A 26,870-nucleotide genomic window follows, 5' to 3' on the forward strand; every position below is an offset into this window, starting at 1 on the left:
ATACATTTTAACACATTTTGGATGTGTTTAAATTAAGTAAAATTCATGCATTTTTCAAAGCAGCCAGAAACAAACTCCTAGGCAACCTTAGTATTTTTTTTCATGTGTCATCAAGTCCATTCTGACTTACCACAACCTCTTTCAGTTTTTTAGGTAAGGAATACTCAGAAGTGGTTTATCATTCTTCTTGGGGGTGCCCTGAGGCTGCACAGCTTGCTGAAACCAAAACAGACTGGCTCTACTTGCAGGAAGCAGAGTGGGGAATCAAACTCCCAACCCCTAGCTCCACAGCCATATACCACTGAGTTATAATTCCATAAATCAAGCCATTGCTGTTATAGGATACCTAAACCACTGAGCTATCCTGACAGTGTCTATGCTCTAGTAATCTCATTGAACTCAATGAAATTTATCCCAGTTCTGATGTGCAAGACTCTGTTTTGTAGTGCTGGATATATGAAGAAGAGAATGTCAATGCATGGATGTGTGAAGGTCTAAGGCAAATAGAACAATTCTCTTTTTTAGAACATTCTAGTACAGTACTGTGCTAGAATATCGTAAGAAAGAAGATAGTGCTACTTTCCTGTAATCTTCACACATCCTGTTTGAGGAGAGCAAGGAATTTTACTTCCTGCATTTTGGGCTCTGACTTTTGCTTCTTCATGTATCCAGCATTAACAACACAGTGTTGCACATCTGTGCAGTGGTAAATTTACTTGAGTTGAAAAAGGAGCTACATTATCCCTCATTAATCTTTAGTCATGATGTAACCTGCTTATACCTTTGTTGTTGGAAAATGGTAGTAATAACGAGTAATTAATTCTTTCTGATCAGTTCCTTCCAAGTTCTGGTCTAAACTCTCATACGACTCAAACGCCTTGCTTCTATGTTATTGAACTGAGAATGTTGAGTAGAACGAAGAGAGGGAGTGAAGAACCTTCTGTATTTAAATGGGGTCCTTCACATTTGTAAATCATAGTGTTATGACTGTGGTACCCTTTACACAGGTTGTACAGCAGGTGGGGTACTTATCTATCAAAGTAACTCCATCAGCTCAAACAATATATAATGGAGCCACTCATATGGATGAGAATAACTGAGCATCTTCTTTTCACTACAGCAATGTTTTCATGGAATAAGGCTATGCAATCATCCTTGCCTTCTCTGGCTAGCTCATTTAGACATAAGTTCCCAACCACATGGTATCTACTCATACATAAATAGCAAAGAGGGGAACATCTGGGAACACGTTATCACTAAAGTCTTACCCCATTAGGAAGTACATTTCCCATAAAGTCATGGTGGGGGCTCATATTCTGACAGAATTCAACATGAAAACTGAAAAGCCAACTGCTATTTTAGACATGGGATAGTCTGTTTTGAGTAAGAGGCATATTAATCAATAAAATTCTTGTTTCATTACCACTTTTGTCTCTATATTCTCCATAAAATTATGTTTTATATTGCACAGTTCGTTGCATGAAGGATTGAAAGATTTAAAAAATAAATAAATTACATTGTGATTTATTCTCAAAGGTCATGGCTAAAATCTGTCAAATCCAACGACAAATGAAACATGTTTTATTGCAACATACAAGATTAATGGGCAGCTGGTCAATAATCCATTCTTCCATTTATATCAAACATTTACTTTTAAATGGAAGAAGCTCTGTTGGGGTCATTTGAGATGTCTTCCAGCCCCAGTAAATCATTGATAATCTTTTCAAAACCCACTCAAACTATTAATACATCCAATTAGAAATTCAGTCTAAAGGAGAGAACTTAGGTTTTGAAAACAGAAAGCTATATCTGTAACCTTGGTTTTGAAATGAGTTGGATATGGGAAGAGAATTAACCAAACAGAACATTTTGAAAATGATTGCAGGGATTTTCTCATGTAAAATGTGAGCCAGCTAAATACAGTGCAAGCTTGAGGACATTTTTGTGGTTGTTCTGAAAAACCATTTTGTGCTCCATGATGTGGTGAGCAATAGATAGTTGTGAAGGGGGCTGTGTTCATTCATTACAAGCATACCAAGATGACAACTGGATATTGAAGGGTACAGCATCCAGTTGTAATTGTGCCCCCAAGGTAGGTGAGCTATGTAGAATAAAATCACCCCGAAAAGTAAGGATGAGGGAGGAATTCATATGGGCTGCATTTTTAAGCCATGCACACTTCCTGGAAAAATATTTTATTATTCTGCAAGTCTCTCAATGATGTGGTGCTGATCTTGGCTCAAAAATTGCATTACATTGTGTGTATTGGAATAGATGCATACAAAAAAAAAGGATATTAGAAGACATTATATAAAAAGCATCTGTTAGGGGAAATGACATGCCAGAGAGAAAGAGAGAGAGAGAGAGAGAGGCAGACAGAAGGAACAATCAGATGAGCATTTGGTCCGCTGTTTGGTAGAATGCAGGGATGGGTGGCTTTGAGTCTTTTTCCAGCCATCATATGATGTAATAACTGGAGCAAATCAAATCATCCCCAGAGCATTCCTACCCACACTTTTCCAGACCCTTGTGTGTGGGTTCTACTTTTTTGATGCTGGTAGGATTGCTGATAATCGGTAATGGATTCAGCTGCAGGCAGTTTCTCGAATGATAGTTTAAGACAAGGCAAAGAAAACTTTGCGGTACATCTGCACTGCACTAAAATGATCTGTTGTTTTTTACTTCCTCTGCCCCTCCACCATGGAGTAGAGGAAGTATTTAATTTGTGAGTTATCTGAAGTTGTTCTTTTCTTAAGCCTCTTCATGATACTAGAAAATTCCCATCAGAAGAAGCTGGACCAAATAGGGTTGCTTGAACTCTGATATGCTATTAGGATGTGAGGATCACACCAAATGGTATAGCACACCCCCACCAAAGATATCGCTTGCATTTTTGATTGTCTAGTAATGGTGGGCCAATTACCTGTTATTTTGCTAAGAAGGTATGTGCTACTCCACACAGACTGAGAAAAAATTCTCCTCTTTCTCCATCAGCCTTTTTGGCACCATTACTCCTTTCCTTTCTAAGCTCCCAATCTCATAAACATTCATTTTTATCATATAATTCTAATGCGTTCAAAGGGGCTTCCCTCAGCATTTCCCAGGACATCGCCCCTTATGCCGTTTACTATACAACTTGCACAACCAGAAGGGTCAGAGTGTGGCCAATTAAATAAATAGAAGCAGGGCATTTTGGTATGACCTCCACTTCCCTTGAAGTCTATTTACAAGAAAGATGCTTAGAACATTTACATTGGGGGACAACAGGATACACAAGACAAGATGGGCTGTGATTCTGCTGGCCTGGGAAATCTGTGAGTTGTTCTTCAAAAGATAATTTCCTGGGCTCTCTGCAGTCTATATCTGAACATTCACTCAGTTATGAGGGTGATTTGTGCCTAGAAAACAGGAAGGAAGAAACTGACTGATTCTTTTAGCACCCTTTCATTTTCATGCTGACAGAATTAGCCCATAATTTTTAAAACAATTGCTTTAATTTATTTTCATTCTCAGGAATATGACACGGTTATTAGCAAACTAGCTTCTGCTTTTCTCTCTCAACTTTTTCCCCTCAGTTTTATTTTTTGGGTTATTTTCTCACTGAAGGTTACTTCAGGCTTTGCACTTTGTGGATTCAATAACTTGAGTATATTTATCTGAACGGTTAACAATTTGAAATGTATGGCTTTCACTCTGTTGTTCCGACTAGCACAAACTCTGACTGTAGGTCTGACTTCAAAGTGCTGTTTAAAAATATTTCTCTCTACTGATTCCCCACACCCTTCTCAGTTTTATAAAGTTGTATAATGAGTTAGCAAGACATGTTATTGGTTAAACTGGAGAGGTGTTTTGTTTTGGCAAGAAATCCCAAATAATATATATCTACTTTCTTTGTTTCTGGCCTACACAACCTTACAGACACACGTTTTCCCTTCTTTGCTCTTTTGTTTTTTAAGGAAAAAAGAACTATAATTCAAAACAAGAGAAAATCAGCTGCAGCACGCAAAAGCTTGTGCCAAGTGGAACTTTTAATACAAACACAACATATGAGGGAGAAATCAAGGAGTGCCCCTACTTAACAGGTGAGCACTGATGATTAGAGATGGGCCTGAAACAAACTGTGAAGCAGAAATACCCACAAATCCGGCCATTTCATGGTTTCTTTTGGGGTGGTTTGGGGATACACACCTGCCCAGAATAAAACAAAATGAAACCAAACTATTATTGGCATTTGCAGTTTGTACATAAATGATAACGTAGACATTTCAAATCCAATCTTCACAAAACTTGGGCTGACTCTTCTCTCTCCCTCCTCCAAGTTTGGCAAAGTTTGGATCTGGGAAATCTGAATTATAGCTCTCCAAAGCAGGTCCCCCCATGAAAGTGCTCTTTAGCCAGCTGCTAAAAGCATGAATCATCACAAACACCTGTTTTCCCAGTTTGTGCCCATCTCTAGTGATGAACATCCCCAAACCACACTTATCTAACTAGGGTGATTATTACAATTTATGTGCACTGATACCAGAATTTTTCCTTCCATTTGAATGATACAAAGTTTGAAATGGTACCAACTGTGACAAAGTGTGGCAAACCTCCCATTTTTCTGTGGCCCAGATCTTCTTGTCTAATTATACTGGCACAGCACAAACAACTTAAACCAGTGTCTCCAAATGTTAAGAAAGCACTACAGACACTTGCTGAATATCAAGTTCTGTGTCTGAGCATGCGACTGATACACTCTATGGTGGTTTCTTACCTTGTGACAATTTGCCTCCAAAAGTTACTCCATTTGTGTAGCTACATGAGAGGATTTCAGCCTGTGCTTTGTTTTAACTACTTCTAGGAGATGTTGTATTGCTTTCTTGTTTCACTTTGTACTGATGATGGAGTTCAAGCATCAAGAATTTCTCTGCTCCAAAGCTTTCAGTTTAGCACTACTCCACTAACCACAACAAACAACTGCCCCCAACCTCAAGAATCCAGCAGATTATTTCTAGTGTTTCCTCCAGATTTTAAAAACAGTGGCTTTTGAAACACAGATTCGTGGTGGGCTTTTGTTGCCACCAGAACCTTTCAAATTAACACTAATCTACTAAAGGGACGTGGTGGCGCTGGGGGCTAAACTGCAGAAGCCTGTGCTGCAGGGTCAAAAGACCAAGCAGTCGTAAGATCAAATCCACACGATGGAGTGAGCTCCCGTCACTTGTCCCAGCTTCCGCCAACCTAGCGGTTCGAAAGCATGCAAATGCAAGTAGATAAATAGGGACCACTTTGGTGGGAAGGTAACAGCGTTCCATGTCTAAATCGCACTGGCCATGTGACCATGGAAGATTGTCTTCGGACAAACGCTGGCTCTATGGCTTGGAAACGGGGATGAGCACCGCTGCCTAGAGTAGAACACGACTGGACAAAAATTGTCAAGGGGAAACTTTACCTTTACTAAAGCAAAGGAAAAAAAAACTAGATCCAACAAGCAAGATTGATTTTAAGGTTATAAAGGGTATTTTCAAGCTTTTTGAAAGATTTTCTTAATCAATTTCTTAAAAATACGCTTATTTCTCAAGAGAGAAATGGCATAGTGTGGGCAGAAATCCCAGTAAGATCTGTGCTTAAATGGCCACAAATGAAACAAGGTGGGGAGGAAAATGTTCATGTGTCAAAAAGGCTTAAGCACCTCCAAATACAGGATGCAACAAATCACATATTTAAAATCTCAGAACATAGAAGAAGTGGCAGTGATGTCCTAAAATCTGTCCAGTGTGCAAGGGAGACAATGAACTAAAACAAAAAAGTTGCTGCAATTCAATAAATGGTCTCAGGGTCAATGATATCTATCTGGCAGGTCAGGTAGCACAGAAAGATGGGTTGCCCTCATTTGTCATTATACTTGTCCATTGGTTAATTATTGTTATTTTTTCCTGCTATCAAAAAGGAATCAATCAATCCAAATGCTTATTATGTTCTCACAGTGACTAATCTGGGTCTGGCACTCAATTTTATGCTTGTTTGAAGCATCAAGAAAGAAAGAAAAAGAAAGAAAGAAAGAAAGAAAGAAAGAAAGAAAGAAAGAAAGAAAGAAAGAAAGAAAGAAAGAAAGAAAGAAAGAAAGAAAGAAAGAAAGAAAGAAATGCCTTTTGCTGAGGATCTGACATTTGCAGCAATGTGGTAAAATGTTCTATGCCGAGTGAAATCTGAATTACCCTTTGCTTTCTTATTAAATAATGAGATGTGGACTGACAGATAAAAACAGCAGCATGTTTTCAGATAAAAGGAAACTCTACCATATTGGCCTGAGTGAACTGCCTGCCAGTGCAATCAGTGAAACCATAAAAGAGTAAAACGCCCTGTGTAGGTGTCAGTTTTAGAAATTCATGCAGCTAGGGTTCAGACACTGTAAATGCTCATTAGCAGAGGCCTCTTTAGAAACCATCTGACCTGTATGTACTTTTGGGTGAAACAGAAAATTGGAAGTCTCTTTCTATGAAATGGCAGCTCTGGGACAATTAATTAGCTCAGCCCACCCCTCTCAATGTGGACAATTTGGAAGAATGTGGTTTTAATCTTAACCTTAAGTGTGCAACAAGCTGCTAAACAAGAGGTACTGACAGAAGGAGAAAGAAATACAGACATAGTAATGTGTTTGTGCCCTGGATACTCTGTGAGGAGGGGAGGCTCCAAAGAATCTACAGTGGGGTCTTGACTTGAGAACTTAATCCGTATTGGAAGGCGGTTCTCAAGTCAAAAAGTCTGTAGGTCAAGTCTCCATTGACCTACAGTGCACTGAAAACCGATTAATCCCGTAACAGGCCGTTTTTGTTCCATTTTGTTTTTTTTTTCTGGTCTGTAAGTCAAATCTCAGTCTGCAAGTCAAACCTAAATTTTGCGGCCAGAGAAGTCTGTAACTCAAAAAGTCTGTAAGTCAAGCCGTCTGTAAGTCAAGGGTTAAATGTACCAGTGCAGACATGAAAGTCAGAGTCCAGGTTCCTTTTGCAACTCAACTGAACTAGATAATGAAGCAACTACAAACTGTTCCGACTGTACGGATCTTTAAATAATCTGCTCCTCTTAGTCCACTTTTCAGCAGTCTTGCAGTCTGAGGAAGAAGAGCAGTTATTTCACGGTCCATTGCAAGCCTTCAGAAGCTCAGAATTGCCTCCACTTCTGTCTTCTGGCTCAGGAGCAGGTTTTACATTGGATAGGCTGAAATTTGCCTTGCAACTGCTGGAGGCAGTTCAGTTGTTTCTGCCCACCTCCTGTTTTTAAAAAATGGTTTAAAAAATGGAGAGTTATAGGAATTTGATTATACCCTTTAGTTAGCACAGTATAAGGTAGAAACAACAACAACAACAACAACAACAACAACAACAACAACAACAACAACAACAACAACAACAACAACAACAAAATGTGCAGAGATCATCCCAGTCTCATCAAACAACACTGTCCATGGTATTCCCACAAACTAACACTTTGTATGGTTTTTAAAAAATCACTCTGGAATCATTGAAATAGAAAAAGGTACCATTACTAATGGTAAAGAATGTGGTTAGAAGAAAAGGAAGAAGAAATGGAGTCTCCAGCATACAGGAGAACCTGCTTGGAAGATGGACAGAGGAAGAAGAAAGGAGCTATCAACAAAGGAATGGAAACAAAAATGAAGAGAGAGTGGGGGGGTTTCCATCAAATGCAAGAGGCAGGAAAAGATAGGGTGGTGCAGGAGAGGGACTGCCCTCTCCTGCACCTCTCCTGGGACTACATGGGCTGACTGGGGTAGGACTCATCAGCACTTCCTCATGCAATGACATTTTCTCCAACCTTAGACCATGGATATAGATGTCGTCTTCGTTTGCTCGTTTAGTCGTGTCTGACTCTTCATGACCCCATGGACCAGAGCACGCCAGGCCCTCCTATCTTCCACTGCCTCCTGTAGTTGTGCCAAATTCATGTTGGTTGCTTCAATGACACTGTCCAACCGTCTCATCCTCTGTCGTCCCCTTCTCCTCTTGCCATCACACTTTCCTAACATCAAGGTCTTTTCTAAGGAGTCTTCACTTCTCATGAGATAGGCAAAGTATTGGAACCTCAGCTTCAGGATCTGTCCTTCGAGTGAGCACTCAGGTTTGATTTCCTTTAGAATTGATAGGTTTGTTCTCCTTGCAGTCCAGGGGACTCTCAAGACTCTCCTCCAACACCACAATTCAAAGGCATCAATTCTTCAGTGGTCAGCTTTTTTTATGGTCCAGCTCTCACTTCCGTACACCACTACAGGAAAAACCATAGCTTTGACTATTCAGACTTTTGTTGGCAAGGTGATGTCTCTGCTTTTTAAGATGCTGTCAAGGTTTGTCATCGCTTTCCTCCCAAGAAGCAGGCGTCTTTTAATTTCGTGGCTGCTGTCTCCATCTGCAGTGATCATGGAGCCCAAGAAAGTAACATCTGTCACTGCCTCCATATCTTCCCCTTCTATTTGCCAGGAGGTGATGGGACCAGTGGCCATTATCTTAGTTTTTTTGATGTTGAGTTTCAGGCCATTTTTTGCACTCTCCTCTTTGACCCTCATTACAAGGTTCTTTAATTCCTCCTCACTTTCTGCCATCAGAGTGGTATCATCTGCATATCGGAGGTTGTTGATATTTTTTCCAGCAATCTTAATTCCGGCTTGGGATTCCTCCAGTCCAGCCTTCCGCATGATGCATTCTGCATATAAGTTAAATAAGCTGGGGGACAATATACAGCCTTGTCGTACTCCTTTCCCAATTTTGAACCAATCAGTTGTTCCATATCCAGTTCTAACTGTTGCTCCCTGTACCACATATAGGTTTCTCAGGAGATAGATAAGGTGGTCAGGCACTCCCATTTCTTTAAGGACTTGCCATAATTTGCTATGGTCCACACAGTCAAAGGCTTTTGCATAGTCAATGAAGCAGAAGTAGATATTTTTATGGAACTCTCTGGCTTTCTCCATAATCCAGCGCATGTTAGCAATTTGGTCTCGAGTTCCTCTGCCCCTTCGGAATCCAGCTTGTACTTCTGGGAGTTCTCGGTCCACATACTGCTGAAGCCTACCTTGGAGGATTTTAAGCATAACCTTGCTAGTGTGGGAAATGAGTGCAATTGTACGGTAGTTGGAGCATTCTTTGGCACTGACCTTCTTTGGGATTGGGATGTAGACTGATCTTTTCCAGTCCTCTGGCCACTGTTGAGTTTTCCAAACTTGCTGGCATATTGAATGTAGCACCTTAACAGCATCATCTTTTAAGATTTTAAATAGTTCAACTGGAATGCCATCACCTCCACTGGCCTTGTTGTTAGACAAGCTTTCTAAGGCCCACTTGACTTCACTCTTCAGGATGTCTGGCTCTAAGTTGGCAACCACACTATCTGGCTTGTCTAGGATATCGAAATGTTTCTGGTATAGTTCTTCTGTGTATTCTTGCCACTTCTTCTTGATGTCTTCTGCTTCTGTTAGGTCCCTCCCATTTTTGTCTTTTATCATGTCCATCTTTCCACAAAATGTTCCTCTAATATCTCCCATTTTCCTGAACAGATCTCTGGTTTTTCCTTTTCTGTTATTTTCCTCTATTTCTTTGCATTGTTCATTTAAGAAGGCCTTCTTGTCTCTCCTTTTTATTCTTTGGTAGTCTGCATTCAATTTTCTGTAACTTTCCCTATCTCCCTTGCATTTTGTTTCCCTTCTCCTCTCTGCTATTTTTAAGGCCTCGTTGGACAGCCACTTTGCTTTCTTGCATTGCCTTTTCTTTGGGATGGTTTTTGTTGCTGCCTCCTGTACAATGTTACGAGCCTCTATCCAAAGTTCTGTCCGTCTTGGGTGGCCCTACAGGGCATAGCCCATAGCTTCTCTGAGTTACTCAAGCCCCTTCACTATGACAAGGCAGCAATCCATGAAGGGGTATATGAGGGGGATCCAAATTTAAATGTATTCAATTGGACTGGTGACAGGAGGCCTTTTCTCGTCATAGCAGCTTGTCCTGCCCCATGAAAGTGTTACATAGAGCAGGAGGCACATGGGTGAGCAGAATGAGTTCTAGCACAGGCAAGAGGAGAAGCTGTGAAAATTTGGTGAAGGAACTTTCCATGAGAAGGCATATCCTGGATCAGGCTCCTGATATTTGGAAATACAGTATATCACAGAAGTGAGTACACCCTCCCCACATTTCATAAATATTTTAGTATATCTTTTCATGTGACAACACTGAAGAAATGACACTTGACTACAATGTAAAGCAGTGAGTATACAGCTTGTATAACAGTGTAAATGTGCTGTCCCCTCCAAATAACACAACACACAAGCATTAATGTCTAAACTGCTGGCAACAAAAGTAAATACACCCCTAAGTGACAGTGTCCAAACTGGGCACAAAGTGCCAATATTTTGTGTGGCCATCATTATTTTCCAGCACTGCCTTAATCCTCTTGTGCATAGAGTTCAGCAGAGCTTCACAGGTTGCCACTGGAGTCCTCTTCCACTCCTCCATGACGACATCACAGAGCTGATGGATGTTAGAGACCTTGCACACCTCCATTTCCTATTTCAGGATGCCCCACAGATGCTCAATAGGGTTTAGGTCTGGAGACATGCTTGGCCACTCCATCACCTTTCCCCTCAGTTTCTTTAACAAGCCAGTGGTCATTTTGGAGGTGTGTTTGGGGTCGTTATCATGTTGGAATACTGCCCTGTGGCCCAGTCTCCGAAGGGAGCGGATCATGCGCTGCTTCAGTATGTCACAGTACATGTTGGCATTCATGGTTCCCTCAATGAACTGTAGTTCCCCAGTGCCAGCAGCACTCATGCAGCTCCGGACCATGACACTCCCACCACCATGCTTAATTGTAGGCATGACACACTTCTCTTTGTATTCCTCACCTGGTTGCCGCCACACATGCTTGACACCATCTCAACCAAATAATTTTATCTTGGTCTCACTAGGCCACAGGATATGGTTTCAGAAATCCATGTCCTTAGTCTGCTTGTCTGCAGCAAACCATGCGGGCTTTCTTGTGCATCATCTTCCTTCTGGGACAGCAGCCCTGGAGACCAATTTGATGCTGTGTGCCATGTATAGTCTGACACTGACAGGGTGACCACCACCCCTTCAACCTCTGCAGCAATGCTGGCAGAACTCACACATCTATTTCCCAAAGCCAATCTCCGGGTATGACGCTGAGCACGGGCACTCAACTTCTTTGATCAACCATGATGAGGCCTGTTCTGAGTGGAACCTGTTAAACCGCTGTATGATCTTGGTCACTGTGTAGGCTCAGTTTAATTAATCTAAAAGCCACCAGGATCTCATCTAACCTTTACCTAGCTAGGGTAAAGGTTGCTAGAAGAGCATTCTTCGCTGACATGATAAACAAAGCTCACAACCAGCAGGTGGAACTTTTCCATATAATATGTTATCTATCCAGTGATAGATCTTGGTCACAGTGATAGGCCTCCCTCTAGTATTTCCTGTGACCAATTTGCGGCATTTTAAAAATTTAAAGTGGAAGCCATCCGCCGGAACCTTAATTCCTTTCTACAGACAGTAGATTGAGCTGAGATGTCCATTGCATCATCTTGTCCGGCGAGGTTAACTTCCTTTCAACCTGTGATGTCAGATGAAGTGGACAGGGTGCTTGCGCACTGTCGTGCCACCACCTTCTCTTTAGACCCTTGTCCAGCCTGGCTCATCAAAGCAGCCAAGCTTGTAACAACAGAATGGGCCATTGCAATAATTAATGGGTCTCTCCAGGAGGGCATGATTCCCTCTGCCCTCAAAGAGACACTCATTAGGCCCATTCGAAAGAAACCTAATTTGGTGGTGGACGAAACTGGGAATTATAGGCCTGTCACCCATGTTTCTTTCTCGAGTAAAGTAGTCAAGAGGGTGGTGGCCGATCAGCTCCAGGCCCTCCTGGAGGAAACTGATGCCCGTAATCCATTCCAGTTGGATGCCCTTAATCCATTTTGATGAGCTTCAGGTATGGTATGGCATGGTACAGAAACAGCATTGGTCACCCTGCAGAATGACCTGCTGAGGGAGGCCAACAGGGGCAACATGCCTTTGTTGGTTCTCCTCGATATCTCAGCAGCCTTTGATACCGTTGACCACAGTATCCTCCTGGGCCAGCTCTCCAAGTTGGGGATTGGTGACCTTGCTTTGGTGTGGCTCTGTCCCTTCTTGGAGGACCATCCACAGAGAATGCAGCTCGGCAAGATTACTTGCACCCCATGGATCCTCAATTGTGGGGTTCTGCAGGGATCGATCATCTCACCAATGCTATTTAATATCTACGTATATGAGGCTGCTGGGTGAGGTCATCTGGAGTTGTGGGGCCTGGTGCCATCAGTATGCTGATGACACCCAGCTCCTCTTCTCCAAATGCAGTGGATGCTATTCCAACCCTTGATTGCTGCTTGGGGACCGTTCTGGAGTGGATGAGGGCAAATGGACTGAGGTTGAATCCTAACAAGACGGAAATCTTGCATGTGGGCAGCCCTGGCATCAGCAGGTTGGGAAACTCCCTCTCCTTTGGGGGAATGACTCTTCCCACAAAGAGATTTGCAGCTTGGGCATCTGCCTGGACCTGGATCTCACCGTGGAAACCCAGGTGATATCTGTGGTCCAGGCAGTCCATTTCCATCTTCAGAGGATTGCCCAGCTGCATCCCTATCTAAATGCGGGGGCACTCACAATGCGGATTCATGTGCTTGTAATCTCAAGAATAGACAAGTTCAGTGCTCTCTACGTGGGGCTACCCTTGAGGTTGATGTGAAGTCTTCAACTGATCCAAAATTCGGTGGCCAGATCAATAACTCAGGTGAAGAAATTTCAGATAGATAGATAGATAGATAGATAGATAGATAGATAGATAGATAGATAGATAGATAGATAGATAGATAGATAGATAGATAGATAGATAGATAGATAGATAGATAGATAGATAGATAGATAGATAGATAGATAGGAAGGAAATTCCCGGGAAGGATTCCCATACATCAGCATGTTTAGAGCCAGCTTAGTTTAGGTAATCTCAGTGATGTAGCACAATAAACATGGATAATATCAAGAACTATGGTTTGACAGAGGTACTGATGCAGGAATATATAACTACAGTGGTGCCTTGTATGACGACGTTAATTCATTTTGCGAAAATTGCTGTAAAATGAAAATGTCCTCATGCGATTTAAAAAGCCCATAGAAATGCATTAAAACCCGATTAATGTGTTCCTAGGGGCTTCAATCTCACCGTCCAGCGAAGATCCTCCATAGCACGGCCATTTTTGCTGCATGTGCAGTGAGGAATCCATGCCAGAAACGGGTAGCCGGTTTTTTACCTGGTGGCCATTTTGAAACCGCCGATCAGCTGTGCAAAAATCATCGCTTTGCGATGATTGGTTACCGAAATAGGGGACCGATCATCGCAAAGCAAAATTCCCCCATAGGGAACATCATTTTGCAGTCACTTTTGCGATCGCAAAAACATCGACGTAAAGCGATTTCGTCATCAAACGGAACGCTCGTAATGAGAGGCACCACTGTATATGCTTAGAGTAAAGCTGTAATCCCATGAAAGGGTTATTTGGACGTTTGTCTCATTGAAATCAGTTGGATATGATGTCTAAATTAAATTATTTATGATTGTGCCCTCAACTACTGCAGATGAGGCCACTTAAACCAGTTGCACAAAACAAAGATTCACAGGCAATATATTTCTAAACAAGTGTTAGCCATATTAGACATACCTAAACTCCATTTCAAAATTGTTCTGAGGTTACTGGAGTTGGAATTACCTGAAATACTTTGTTGCTGTGTTCTCCCCTCAGTCGTTTCTTTGTGGCAAGAAAGGCTTTTGCACAATCTGGCAGAGGTCAGAATAGAGCCCTGACGCTTGTAATAGACAAGAGGAAATATTCCAGAGGCAGCTGTTTGGCCACTGTTGCTGGAATTAATGTAGAGAAGCAGAAGGCATTTGTCAGAACTGTATTTTTGTGAAAACATACCAGATGGAAACCTGCTGCACCTATAAGCAAGCTGAAGCACAACAGGGTGATAAAACCTTATCTTTTCAGAATAAAGATCCAATTCACAATTCATAAATGTGCACAAAATGAAAACATAGCTATAAAGTAAGTTGCAACTTGAGTAGGCCCATTTGAGTCAAGGCAGCTTATGGAAGAGTTGACTCACCCAATCTCCACTGATTCAAGGGGTTTTCGTAGTTTGATTCACTATGCCAAGCAAGAGGATTTCAGCCACACGTGCACTAGAGTAGTGGGGGAAAAGCATGAACAATAGGAAAAATGTGGAAGTGTGCACACAAATTTGTGTATAATAAGAAATATAAGAGGTTATTAGAAAATACAATGTGAATTCTTATGCTGACTCTAAAGTTTTTCAACATTTCTAAACTGATATGAAGGTAGTTAAATGAACTAGGGAAAGAAGTGCCTTTCCACAAGGCCCGCCCGGATGGAGGAGACAGACGCAGCCATGGCTGCTCTGGATATGACGCTGAGCATGGGCACTCAACTTCTTTGGCCAACCATGGCGAGGCCTGTTCTGAGTGGAGCTGAGGGTTCTTCTGCAGTTCAGAGGTCCTGTAGAGAGTCCAAGGCTCAAAAATTAGCAGAACTTCAAAGGATGTGGGACATAATGTTGTCTCACATTGGTATCCTAGAAAGAGAACTGTCCAGCACATCAGGAGCCTCGTTAGCAGCAGTCATGCCATCGAGGCCAAGAAGTGAACTCCCGTCAGCGATGTGGCAAGGAAGCCAGCCTCAGATGGCATCAACATGCACACAGACCCAAGAGGAGGAAGACAAGGGATGAAGCAGTGTCAGCCAACCTACACAGAGAGAGGAATGTCCTGCCACTGGGCCATCAGTGACATCAGTGGGGATACAAGCAGGTAAAGGTATCACTGTGTCGGACATAACACCACCTGTGAGTACTCGGCTGTGGGGTACTGGGAGGCAGGCAGTGCCGGTCCTTTCAGCCTTGCTTTTGCCGGCAACATAGTTGGGGACACAGGTGGCATCAGTGATCTCCTTCTGGAGATCTGATATGAGTCTGAAAGTTGATTTCCAGGTGAACTCGGAGGTGGCCAGATCTTTAGAATTCGGCATCTATTTTCGAGATAGGTGGTGTTCAGGCACATGGCCAGATTCATGGTATCAGAATGGCATCACAAGGGGCCTGACCTTTTTGGAATCCTTTCCAATTATGGGTGTGCTCTGGCTCTGGTCTGAGGAATGGTCAAATTCAGTGGCCCATTTCTGGTACAACAACCAAGCAGTCCTTTATATCATAACCAACCTTACATTGCAATCAGAACGGGTCATGACGTTGGTCAGGGCCTTTACACTGCAGGCATTGCAGTTGAACATATTGGTGCATGCCCACCATATTGCAGGTATAGACAATAGGATAGCTGACGCTCTATCATGCCAACAAATCAAGCAGTTCAGGGAGCTAGCACAAGAAGCCAGGGAGCTGCCAGAAATTCTTCCTCCGGAGGTCTGGCAGATTGGCGTGAGGATGCATCCAGAGGAATAGGTTTGGCCCTGGCATCAAGAACAAGAAAGGGTTTTTTGGCCATGAGTATAGAGTTTCAGGAATTAAGAAAAATGGTTGACCTGGAGCAGATTTGGCCAGCTCCAGTCGAACACTTACAACAATTTAGGGTATATCTTAATAGGAAAGGGTTAGCACCAGGCACTATACAAAGTAGGCTGTCGGCTCTGGCATTCCGCGCAAAAATAATGGTCATAAGGATTTTTCAGGGGATTATTGAATCAGAAAAATGTTAGAGGGATGCTCTAAAGAGATAGGGAGAGGGAGGGACATAGAGTGCCCATTTCCCCTCCTCTGTTAGAACACATATGTAAAATAAGGAAGAATATTCTCACCGTATTCGCGAAAGCTTTCACGGACGGGATCTAATGGTTGTTGTGGGTTTTTCAGGCTCTTTGGCCGTGTTCTGAAGGTTGTTCTTCCTGACATTTCACCAGTCTCTGTGGCCGGCATCTTCAGAGGACAGCACTGTGTGTTTCAGAGGACAGAGTGCTGTCCTCTGAAGATGCCGGCCACAGAGACTGGTGAAACGTCAGGAAGAACAACCTTCAGGACACAGCCAAAGAGCCCTAAAACCTCAGAACACATCCAAAGAGCCCGAAAAACCCACAACAACCAATATTCTCACCCTTGAAAAGATGGGCTAAAAATGTAACACATGTATATATAACCATTTTTAAGGTAAAAATCCTCTCTGTATTCTGGAAAGAATATCTTGAGAATAACACAAATACTAGATCAGCAAAGTGGATGTTTTGTTCCTTACATCAATGGCCACAACACTGTCCTCTTAACAGAAAGGATGGTTCTTCCATTAGAGATCCGCTCCAAAAGACAGCACTTTAGCAGAGGCACTAATGGCCTCTCTACACAATATATATCAGCCCTTCAGATCAGAAAAAAATGATTATTGCAACACAAGATGGCAAGGAGAAAGATATGGGACATTAGCGGAACTTTCCAAGAGCAACAGAATGAATTAATACAAGACAGAAAAGGTATTCTTACTACCTCAGTGCTAAACATAGATGTGGCTAGGATGGCAAAAGGAAACAGGCACTGTACACATGTGCTTTCTCCTAACGGGAAATGACTAAGAGGCCCCTTCCTCCCTCCATCCCCCTGAGCCATACCCCAGCACTGAGCAAAGAGGCTGGCCTCTGCATCTTCCACATCCCTCTCGGAGGCTATCTAGGGGAAAGGAATGACTGCCTGGGAGCCAGATGGGGAGAAGGCACAGTCCACTCTGGCAGGGCTGTACACCCGGTGAGTTGAGACCTGGGTAGAGTAAAAAGAGAAGTCCATCCACAATGGGAGCAGAAGCAACACTGAAGAGTGAGGATGTTCCAGATCCTGATGGGTGGGTTGGTAGACTATAAAGAGTTGGGAGCATCATTATCCAGAGTAGGGGAGGGGGAGGAGAGAATATTATTATTATTATTATTATTATTATTATTATTATTATTATTATTATTATTATTATTATTATTATTATTATTATTATTATTATTATTATTATTATTATTATTATTATTATTATTATTATTATTATTATTATTGTTGTTGTTGTTGTTGTTGTTATTATTATTATTATTATTATTATTATTATTATTATTATTATTATTATTATTATTATTATTATTATTATTATTATTATTATTTAAATTTTTACCCCGCCCCTCTAGATGATGGTGGGGCTCTGAAGTGGTGCCTTGGACCGGGTCATCTCCCCATGACATCCTGTGGTTCCCTCCTACTTCTGCTACACAGTTTTCAGCTCCCTTTATCCTGCTCTAGAGCTCAGGAATGAGAGGTAGAGCAAAGGCCAAGGATGCAGGATGATGTTGGATCTCCCTGATGAGGAACTCACTCTCTGTCCCCTTAAGATCCCACTTTGAGCATCAACGTTGATGCCAACCCTGACTCAGTTGCATCACTGGTGGAGGCAGTGACAGTTCAGAGAAGGGAAGCTTAAGCGGCTGTGTGAGGCTATCATCAGCACATGACTGCACTTTGCAGACCAGTGAGTGAAGGGAACTGCCTGGCTCAGACATGATGGGCTATGGGAGGATGAGGGTCTGACTGTGTAGACTATTTGGTTCCAGAGGCAGCCACTTGTACATAGCTGCACAATAAATGTTCTGCATTTTGGCATCACACTACAGCCTACCATGTTCTGATAAGATACCAACAGAGTCCTTTTGACGTCCCCCTGCCATGGAGGAAATGAAGACCCACAGCTGGTCAACATGCAGGTATACTCCCACGATTACAGTCTACTATCCTTTGTAAGTTTGTGATTTAAGCAGGGGGAAAAGGCAACACAGTACTGAAACTTCCAAAGAAAAGTGATTAGGAACGCTGATTATGGATGACAGAAATGACAACATGGGGGGTTGACGTGGGGTCAGTGTGTACTTCCTGGTACATTTGTTTTATTCAGGCTTTAGAATACTTGAGCATTACTGGCACCTTTGATAGTCCATTTCCGTTGATTCATAACAGGACTCAGCTGTTATGACACAGAACATGTGACACAACTTCCAGCCTGGTAAATGTGCCATCAAGCATTCAGAACTGGAATATCCAGAAGGAGTCACAATTTGTCCATAGTCCATTTCTTCTGTTAGAAGAGATCCCAAATGAATTTAGACAGCGCAGAGAGAATTTGTTTTATAACAGATGACAACAATCTTTATAACCTTTGGAAATGGTGGAAATCTCAGTGTATCTGTTGGAAGAAATGGATGACAGAGGGATAGAAGTCACCAAGGACACCCACAGATCTGCAAAGATTTGAACTGCTGTCAGGTTATGTAATCAGCCAATAAAAATGGCAGTCTTGGTTGCCTGTGTGGTTGTGTCTCAACAATTTTGGTATCATGATTAAAAGCATGCTGCAGCATCCTAACAACATTTTCCTCATAATTACAATGAGACATTCCAATATTTCTCCTTGATCAATAAGTTACAGTTATTGTCAGACCTCAGCTTTTCTAAGACTGAAGATATTTTTTCACAGAGACTTTTAAAATATCATAGCTGACTGAAATGTTACAGATTCCAAAGAGACACTGTGTTTCCGTTTCTTTTAAGGTTTAAAAGTGCAAATTTGTTAAGTTTTTACATGCTGGAGTGAAGAGCAGAATAAGCATTCGTACCACAGAATAAGGTCTCAGGGCATTATTATATCCTTGGAAGATTGCCAGTGGAATCTTTGGAAAACCTTTGAGCCATGTGCCCACAACAGAAGCACATGCATCAGTTTGTTGACTTCTGCAGTACAATCTGTTCCTCGCAAAATGTCATTTGACCTCTTTGATACAGCACCTGCTATAATCTGTATGTTATTACATACAGATGTAATAAAAGTGTGAGGACTATGCATAGTGGGCACTTCTTCAAGACAAACCTTGTTAGTGTAAATAGACACTGATCAAGAATATTTATGAAAATTGTGTTCTGTTGGAAAATGTAGTGGCTTGCTTTGCAACAGCAATTACAGAATTATGGCTGATTTGAAACTCAATGGCTGAAATCCTGATGGTCATATTTTGTGTCAACCGTGGGAATGACATCATCAATAGTAGCAGACTGCAGCCAATTTAAGATCTCCTTTTTCAGAAGCAGGATGCATGAAACTTGGTCTTATTGAGTGCATGCTGTGCATAACCTGAACTTAAAATGTAAGTATTTAATCAACAGCAATCTGCCAGTGACTGTAACATAATCCCAATGTGCAGGTGGAGCTGCACAATAAGATTTTGGCCAATGCTATTGTTTGGCTGGAGAAGCTACTTATATAATTGCATATATTAGCCTTCTTGGACATCAAAGTCATACTAAAATGAACAAATTGAAGGGTTCCTCATTTAAATTTGAGCACAAAACATGGAGAATTCACACAAAAACTTTTATGTATCTGACAATAGTGATTAAGTTACAGTATCTTACTATAAGAAGTTTAAGAGGAGTCAGGCAAAATAAACAGATCAAAAAATGTTTATTACCATCTCCACGCAAGAATTGGAGGTTGTTCATGAATGTGTGTACCTTGGCTCAACAATCTCTGACACTCTCTCCCTAGATGTCGAGCTGGATAAACCCAATGGCAAAGCAGCTACCATGTTCTCAAGACTCAAAAAGAGAGTATGGCTCAATAAGAAGCTGATGACATACACCAAGATCCAGGTCTATAGAGCCTGTGTCCTGAGCACACTCCTGTACTGCAGTGAGTCCTGGACCCTTTGTGCAAGGCAGGAGAGGAAGATGAACACGTTCCATATACGTTGTCTCTGATGGATTTTTTTGTATCACCTGGCAGGACAAAGTTCCAAACAGAGTAGTCCTAGATTGAGCTGGAATTTTTAGCATGTATACATTACTGAAACAGAAGCATCTGCATTGGCTTGGGCATATTGTGAGCATGGCTGATGGTCAGATTCCGAAAGATCTCCTGTATGGAGAATTCATGCAGGGAAATCACCCTAGAGGGAGCCCACAGCTGCAATACAAGGATATCTGCAAGTGGGATCTGAAGGCCTTGGAAATGGACCCCAACAGATGGGAAAGCCTGACATCTGAAAGCCTGACATCTGGAGGCAGACAGTGCATCACAGCCTCTCCCAATTTGAAGAGACCCTTGTCCAGCAGGCTGAGGCAAAGAGGCAGTCCCAAAGCCAGCAAAATCAGGGAGCTGGACAGGGTACAGATTGTATTTGTCTTCAGTGTGAAAGGGATAATCACTCTCGAATTGGCCTTCTCAGCCACACTAGAAACTGTTCCAAGTCCTCCATACAGAGCACACTACCATAGTCTCTTGAGACTGAAGGATGCCTAAATCTAAGTATAGCAACATTGCCAATACTTATTCTTTTCTCTTTATGAACAGAATTCTACTTAAATAGCATAGTATAAACAAACAAAATGGTTGTGCATAATCATTCCAGCTGTCTGTCACACACTTCAGTTTATTCAATTGGTTGTCAATGCCTAGATGCACAACAGATGGCCAGGAAAACTGTAAACAAAATTCCTCATGTAATTTCCTTTATCTATGCAGTATTTTGTGATACGAGTAGGCTTTACATCCACTGATTCTGAAACAGGAGTCTAGGAACTTCTGAAGCAAAGGGCAAGTCTGGGGACTGTTCCATATCTCCTCTTCCTCCTCTCCCATACCCATAGCTATCACCCACTCCACATCACCCCTTCTCCAGTGTCCTTGTCCCAACATGAAAGCTTTTCAAAATGCCACTGGTTCTGTTGTTGCCTGCTCCTCCTTAGAGCAACTTTGGGAGGTGGGCTTTTGTGAAGAAATCTGGCTGGTTTCTCCTTTAGACAGGTAGTGTCAACACAGGAAAACAGCTCTGTCAAGAACTTTTCACCCCCCGTCAGTGTTTTTCACTTGCAACATGAAAATAAGACATAGGCACTCTTGTGGGTGGTGATCATGCTTTTTTCTTTTTTCTTTTTTTCTTTGGTACAAAATCAGGCAGCATAAAACTGGTGTCTTTCTCCTAAGCAACACACAGTAAGCACACAAGAACGAGTGATCAAAAAAGACACAAACAATGCATCTAATGTTCCTACTAGGGACAGACCTTTCATGTTTTCATGCAAGCCCCCAAACACAAAAGAGGCTCTCTTTTGTGTCATTTATGTTCTTTCATCGATTGCCAAAACAGAGCCTCTAAACACAAATGATTTCATGTTTACAGAAGAGGAGCACATGAAAGTTGCGTTTCTTTCATATTCCCTCTTCCATGAAAGCTTTTAGCACCTTAAGCGCCATTTGTCTGTTGAATTGCCTGAGAATTTTTTTCAACCAATAGCATTGCAAGGGTCTTCAACAGCCAGTCAAAACATCAAGAACATGAAGCAGAAATTTTGACTCAGTAAAACAACCAGAAACCCAGGGAGGAATACTCTTTGCCTCAGTCCAGTTGTTTTGTGTAGGATTCCTGTTTGGTGACTGAGCTCCTGATGTCCTCCATCTTGGATTGCTGCCTTTCTATCTGCCTGCTTACTTCCATCTTAGTCCATTTCCTTTTTTGCCTTTTGTTTCTTTAATTTTGTTTTGGTGAGGTCCCATTTCGTTGAACTACTTTTGCTGCTGCCCAAGCCTGTGCCAGCAAGCCTCATTTTGGATCCCCCGCCCCATTTCAGTTGTTTTAGTATTTCTCTTATGGGGTTATTCTTATTGCTGCCTTATAGACTCAAAGAAGAGAAGGGAAGACATCACGAGATGGGGGACAGATAAATTTCCCTGTATTCTAGTAGTTTGGGTTGAGGGAAAAGCGTTGACTGCGTCAGGGAGTCAGGTTATTTGTTTGGTTGCTTTTCTTAGTTTTGGGGAGAGAGTGCACTTTCTTGCTTTCACTCTCTTGTTCTCTGTATATTGTGTGTGTGTGTGTGTGTGTGTGTGTGTGTGTGTGTGTGTGTGTGTGTGTGTGTGTGTGTGTGTGTGTGTGTGTGTGTGTGTGTATTTTGCTGTTCTTCCTTTCTTTTTACTAATTTTTTATGATTGCTGTTTGGTTAATTTACTGTGTATTTGTTCTGTTGAAAATATATATATTTGAGTGGTCGAGGACTGTTTTGTACCCTACAGTGAGGGTGTGGGCTGATCCAGGGGTTGGACTTTGAGACTGTGTCCATTTGCATCTGGGCTGTGGTGGTGGGCGCACTTTGAGGCCGTTCTCCCTTATTCTTGGTGTTGTATTATTTTTGGTTGCTTTAGTGAATGAGTGTCACTGTGTGCTAGGTAGCCAGGGCCCGGCTGGCTAGTTGCTTGCCACTCTTTTTCTGGTTGTGCTACCCAGGCTCTATCATGGGGACCTATTATGCTTATTGGATGGCAAGGAACTCATACTGTTGTTCTCTCTTTTCTAATTTTTGGGTCCTTTAATGCTTTTGATTGCTTGGTGAAATAGTTTGATTCTCTCCTGTCTTGCTTCTGCTTTTTTTGTTGTTTGTACAGTTCTTTAAGGCTTATTGAGTGCCAATACAAAAAAGGAGAGACACACACACACACACACACACACACACACACACACACACACACACACACACACACACACACACACACACACACACACACACACACACACACACACACACACACACACACACACACACACACACACACACACACACACACACACCAAAAAAGAATTCAAAAATAAAGAAGTTTTCACCATGTACATCCCTAGCTAGTTCATGGGATAGTTTATGAAACAAAACAGCATTCACCACATTTCTAATGAGGCACACACTTCCAAAAATCAAGTTGCATTTAAAAAACACCTAAATCTCTCAGAGACAGCTATAACAACAACTGCTTGCCAGACCACAGTAAAAAGTAAATTTTGGTATTTTCTTATGTGCTGCATGATTATGAAACAATTGCAGATTTAGAGCCCTGATTAGAGATGGGGATGAATATAAAAATGGATTGGCTTTTTTGATGAAAATAGCTGATTTGTTAAATATTCATCCCTTCATATTCTTGGGTTCCAGAGATCCCCACGAATACAAAGGGACAAATATTTACTTGTTTTTATTTATCCTTTGTATTAAGCAAGCAAACAAATAAAAAAATCCATTCTGCCTACCAGCTGCCGATCAATTGATCGGCGGGGAATAGGCAGCCACCCAACCCCACAGCCTGCCCTCCCACCCCCTTCCTCTCCCTACCTTAGCCCTCCCCCACCCCACCAACACCCCCTTCCTATTAAAAACAACAACAAAAAACACCATGCTGTTTACCAGCCGCCAGTCAGCTGATTAGCAGCAGATAGGCAGCCATCCTCCTACCACAGCCAGCCACCCCAACAGCCTACCCCACATCCCCTTCCTTTCCCTACCTTAGCCCCACCCCACTCCCACCGATACCCCCTTACCTTAATAGTTGCTGCCCAGGTCTCCATCAGGCCTTCACAGCCACGGCATGTAAAAAGGGAGACTGGCTGCCCTTTGCAAAGAGGGCGGCTGTTGCTTCACTTAGGGTAGGGAAGCTGCAGCTTTGCAAAGGGCAGCCTGGATTATCTTAACCTGCCAGATGGAGACCTTGGTGGCGGCAGCGATTACGGTAAGGGGGTGCCAGTGGGGGTAGGGGGATAAGGTAGGGAGAGGAAGGGGGTGGGGGTTGGCTGTGGGGGGTGTGGCTGCCTAGGCAGAATGGGCTTCCGTGCCATGTGGTAAGCTCTCCTGGGGGGACCAATTTATGGGTGAATAACTCAGATGTCCAATATCCAATCTTCACCAAAGTTGGTAAGCATGTTGGGGAAAGACATAGGAAGCTCTGTTGTGATTCTGGATTTTCTAAGTACCTGGGGAGAGTTTTCCTGGAGGTGTGCTCTTTGTGACTATATAACTCAGGGGTCCATTATCCAATGTTCACCAAACTTTCAGGAGTTGTAGAAAAGTGTCAGAGGAAGCTTCCCTACGGATTTGGTGTGCCTAGGTACTTAGGGGCTAGTTTTATAGCAATTTAAAGCAAAGATGAATCAATGAATCACTTCATCGATTCATTGAAGAATATTCATATTCATTGAGTCCTTAACCTTGATGAATCACAAATCAAAACGAATCACCGTTTTTTTAATTTGTCCCCCTCTCTAGTCCTGATGCTTTATGAGAATCCTGTAGGCATCCTTCAGTCTCAAGAGACCATGGTAACAGAATATTGAATGGTGAAAAATGCAAACTTTTGGGCTATATAGTCCACAGTGTTTTCACTTTCAGAAGGTTTTCTAAAGGAAAGGCCAAATGGGAAGATGCAAATGTTGGAGACTAAGACACTTGGAGTACCATATCAGTGTTGAGAGGCCATAAGTTTTTTCTAGGAAGAGAATCCCAGTTATCTTACCACCAGCTTTGGTAGCTCTTGGGCTGTAAGCAACAGAGTTCACACTTGATGAATTAATTATGGCTTTAACTGAAAGGAACATCTATGTATAGAGCAATCCATTCATGTTTACTCAAAAGGCAGACTTTATTATTCAGTCATTCTAGATCCCATTACATTTGTCTGGACACCTACTACCTCTTCCTACAAAGCGGCAGAATTTGCAAGATCTGTTGTTTAAGGTACCTTTATAATTAGCGTAGTATAACATCTTATCAGTCTCTTAGGCAAAAGAATATCTAAAACAGGTGACTCCGAAACATCCAAGTATGTGTTTGAACACCAGAGTTTACCATAATATTTTTAATATGAAAATGTGAAACTGGGTAAAGATAATGGCTGTGAATCTGGTCCCTATTCACAATGTAGGAGCATACAGTACTGTATGTGCTCCTTTGACAAGCTACATTTGTGTCCATTTGTTCATTGTAGTATAAACATACTTTAACAATATGATTGCAGTAGGGTATGTAAGACTCAATGGAAACTGAGGCACTTTGCATTATAAGAATTTTTGAAAATAAACTTCCTTTCAACTTTCTTACACCAGCTCTGACACTCTAATTTGCATGGGAATTGTCCCAACGTTGGGCCAGCTAGATTCTGCATAACGGAAAATCCATCAGCAAAATAAAATAAACCAAGCAGATGGCATCCTTGAGGAAGGGAAGGAACAATGTTGCTGAATAATGGACTGAAATAACCCTCAAGGAAACATAAGACCTACCAGTACCTAAAACTTTAGGGATTTTAAAGACCTTTGAGAATCTCAAGGATGTTCACTGCCCATTAATAATAAGCTTCTTACAGATTTATGATTTGATCCACATGATTGTTTTACTTTGGATTTTTAAATTTTTAAAAGTATTCTTGGTATCAAACGACTTGTCGCAATCTACTGAGCTTATTGCCATGTATCATCATGTTACGTATCTCAAACTTAAAGCAATGTTATGAATGAAGGATGTCCAAAAGGCTTTATTAATAGCAGCCCACTCTGATCTTCCAAACTAAAGGGTATGACGCCTTTACTGAGTTAATCCCTGTCATATTTAGTCCTCTCTCATATTTGCTTTCAGCTTTCCCCAGCACTAGTGAGCGCTGGGGAAAGCTGAAAGCAAATATGAGACAGGACTAAATGTCTTATATTTGCTTTCTAGTGAGCCTTGCCTTCTCGTATGTAGTTTTCTAGTGAGCTTTGCCTTCTCGTAGTGTATCAAAGTGCAATAGTCCCAATTTAGTCATTTGTTTTCCTGTACAGAAAGTTTAGTCTTGATTTGATCTAATAATAATAATTGTGCGCTATCAAGTCAATTCTGGGTTTATGTCTTTTTGGTGATCCATAGTATCCATAAAGCTCTCCTTTATGGCTCAAATGCATCTGTTTTTCCCTTTCAGCTTTCATCATTTCCAAGTTTTCAGATCCATACACAGTAACTAGCAATATGGATGATCTTCAGTGGTACAGCCTTACATTTAAAAATTGCTTCGTTCCTTCCTTGCTGCTCTTCTGAGTCTGTTTTCTTCTGATTTCTTGGCTACAGTCTTTATTTGGACTGATGATTAAAACAAGGAATAGAAAATCTTTCACTATTTCTCTTTCTTCTTCACCCACTCTAGGCTTGTATTCTTTTGTACTCACTATTTTTGTCTTTAACTGTAATTCTACATTTGTACTTTTTTCTTAAACCTTCCTCAGTAGTTATTACAAGTCAACTACTTTGACTTAAGTAGTTTGACTTCCTTAAATTATTAAATCTTATTAAATCTTAAATTATTGATGTTTTTCCCACCAGTTTGCACTCCATTGTTACGCGAATCTAGTCCAGCTTTTCATCAGACATACTATGCATATTCATTGAACAGATAGGATCACAAACTACAGCCTTGTCTGATGCCTTTCCCAAACTAAAGTGCTTAATTTTCTCCTATCTTCATAGAATTTCTGTAATTTGCATTGCAGGCATGTCCACGACTTTGTTAATGGTTCAGTGCAAGCCATTCTGGGAATGTGGTTCAAGAATCACATCTCTCTTCAAGAGGAGGTACACCTGAGTGTTATAGCTTTTGTGGATCCTTGTCCCTTTTTCTTTCAGAATGGTTAATAAATGTCGACTAAATTACAGAATTACAGAGGGACATGGTGGCACTGCAGGTTAAACCACAGAAGCCTTTGTGCTGTAAAGTCCGTAGATCTTCAGCTGTAAGATCGAATCCACGCGACGGAGTGAGCGCCCGTCGCTTGTCTCAGCTCCTGCCAACCTAGTGGTTCGAAAGCATGCAAATGCAAGTAGTTAGATAGGGACCACCTTGGTGGGAAGGTAACAGCGTTCCATGTCTAAGTCACACTGGCCATGTGACCACGGAAGATTGTCTTCGGA

General features: G+C 41.8%; 1 long non-coding RNA gene across 1 annotated transcript in view; it reads left to right on the forward strand.

The window, feature by feature from the left end:
• LOC144585986 (uncharacterized) overlaps positions 1–26,870 on the forward strand; it is a 589,741-nt gene that overhangs the window by 494,935 nt on the left and 67,936 nt on the right. The gene's annotated exons all lie outside the window — the stretch shown is intronic.

Source organism: Pogona vitticeps, chromosome 1 (genome assembly GCF_051106095.1).
Source record: "Pogona vitticeps strain Pit_001003342236 chromosome 1, PviZW2.1, whole genome shotgun sequence".
Lineage (NCBI taxonomy): Eukaryota > Metazoa > Chordata > Lepidosauria > Squamata > Agamidae > Pogona > Pogona vitticeps.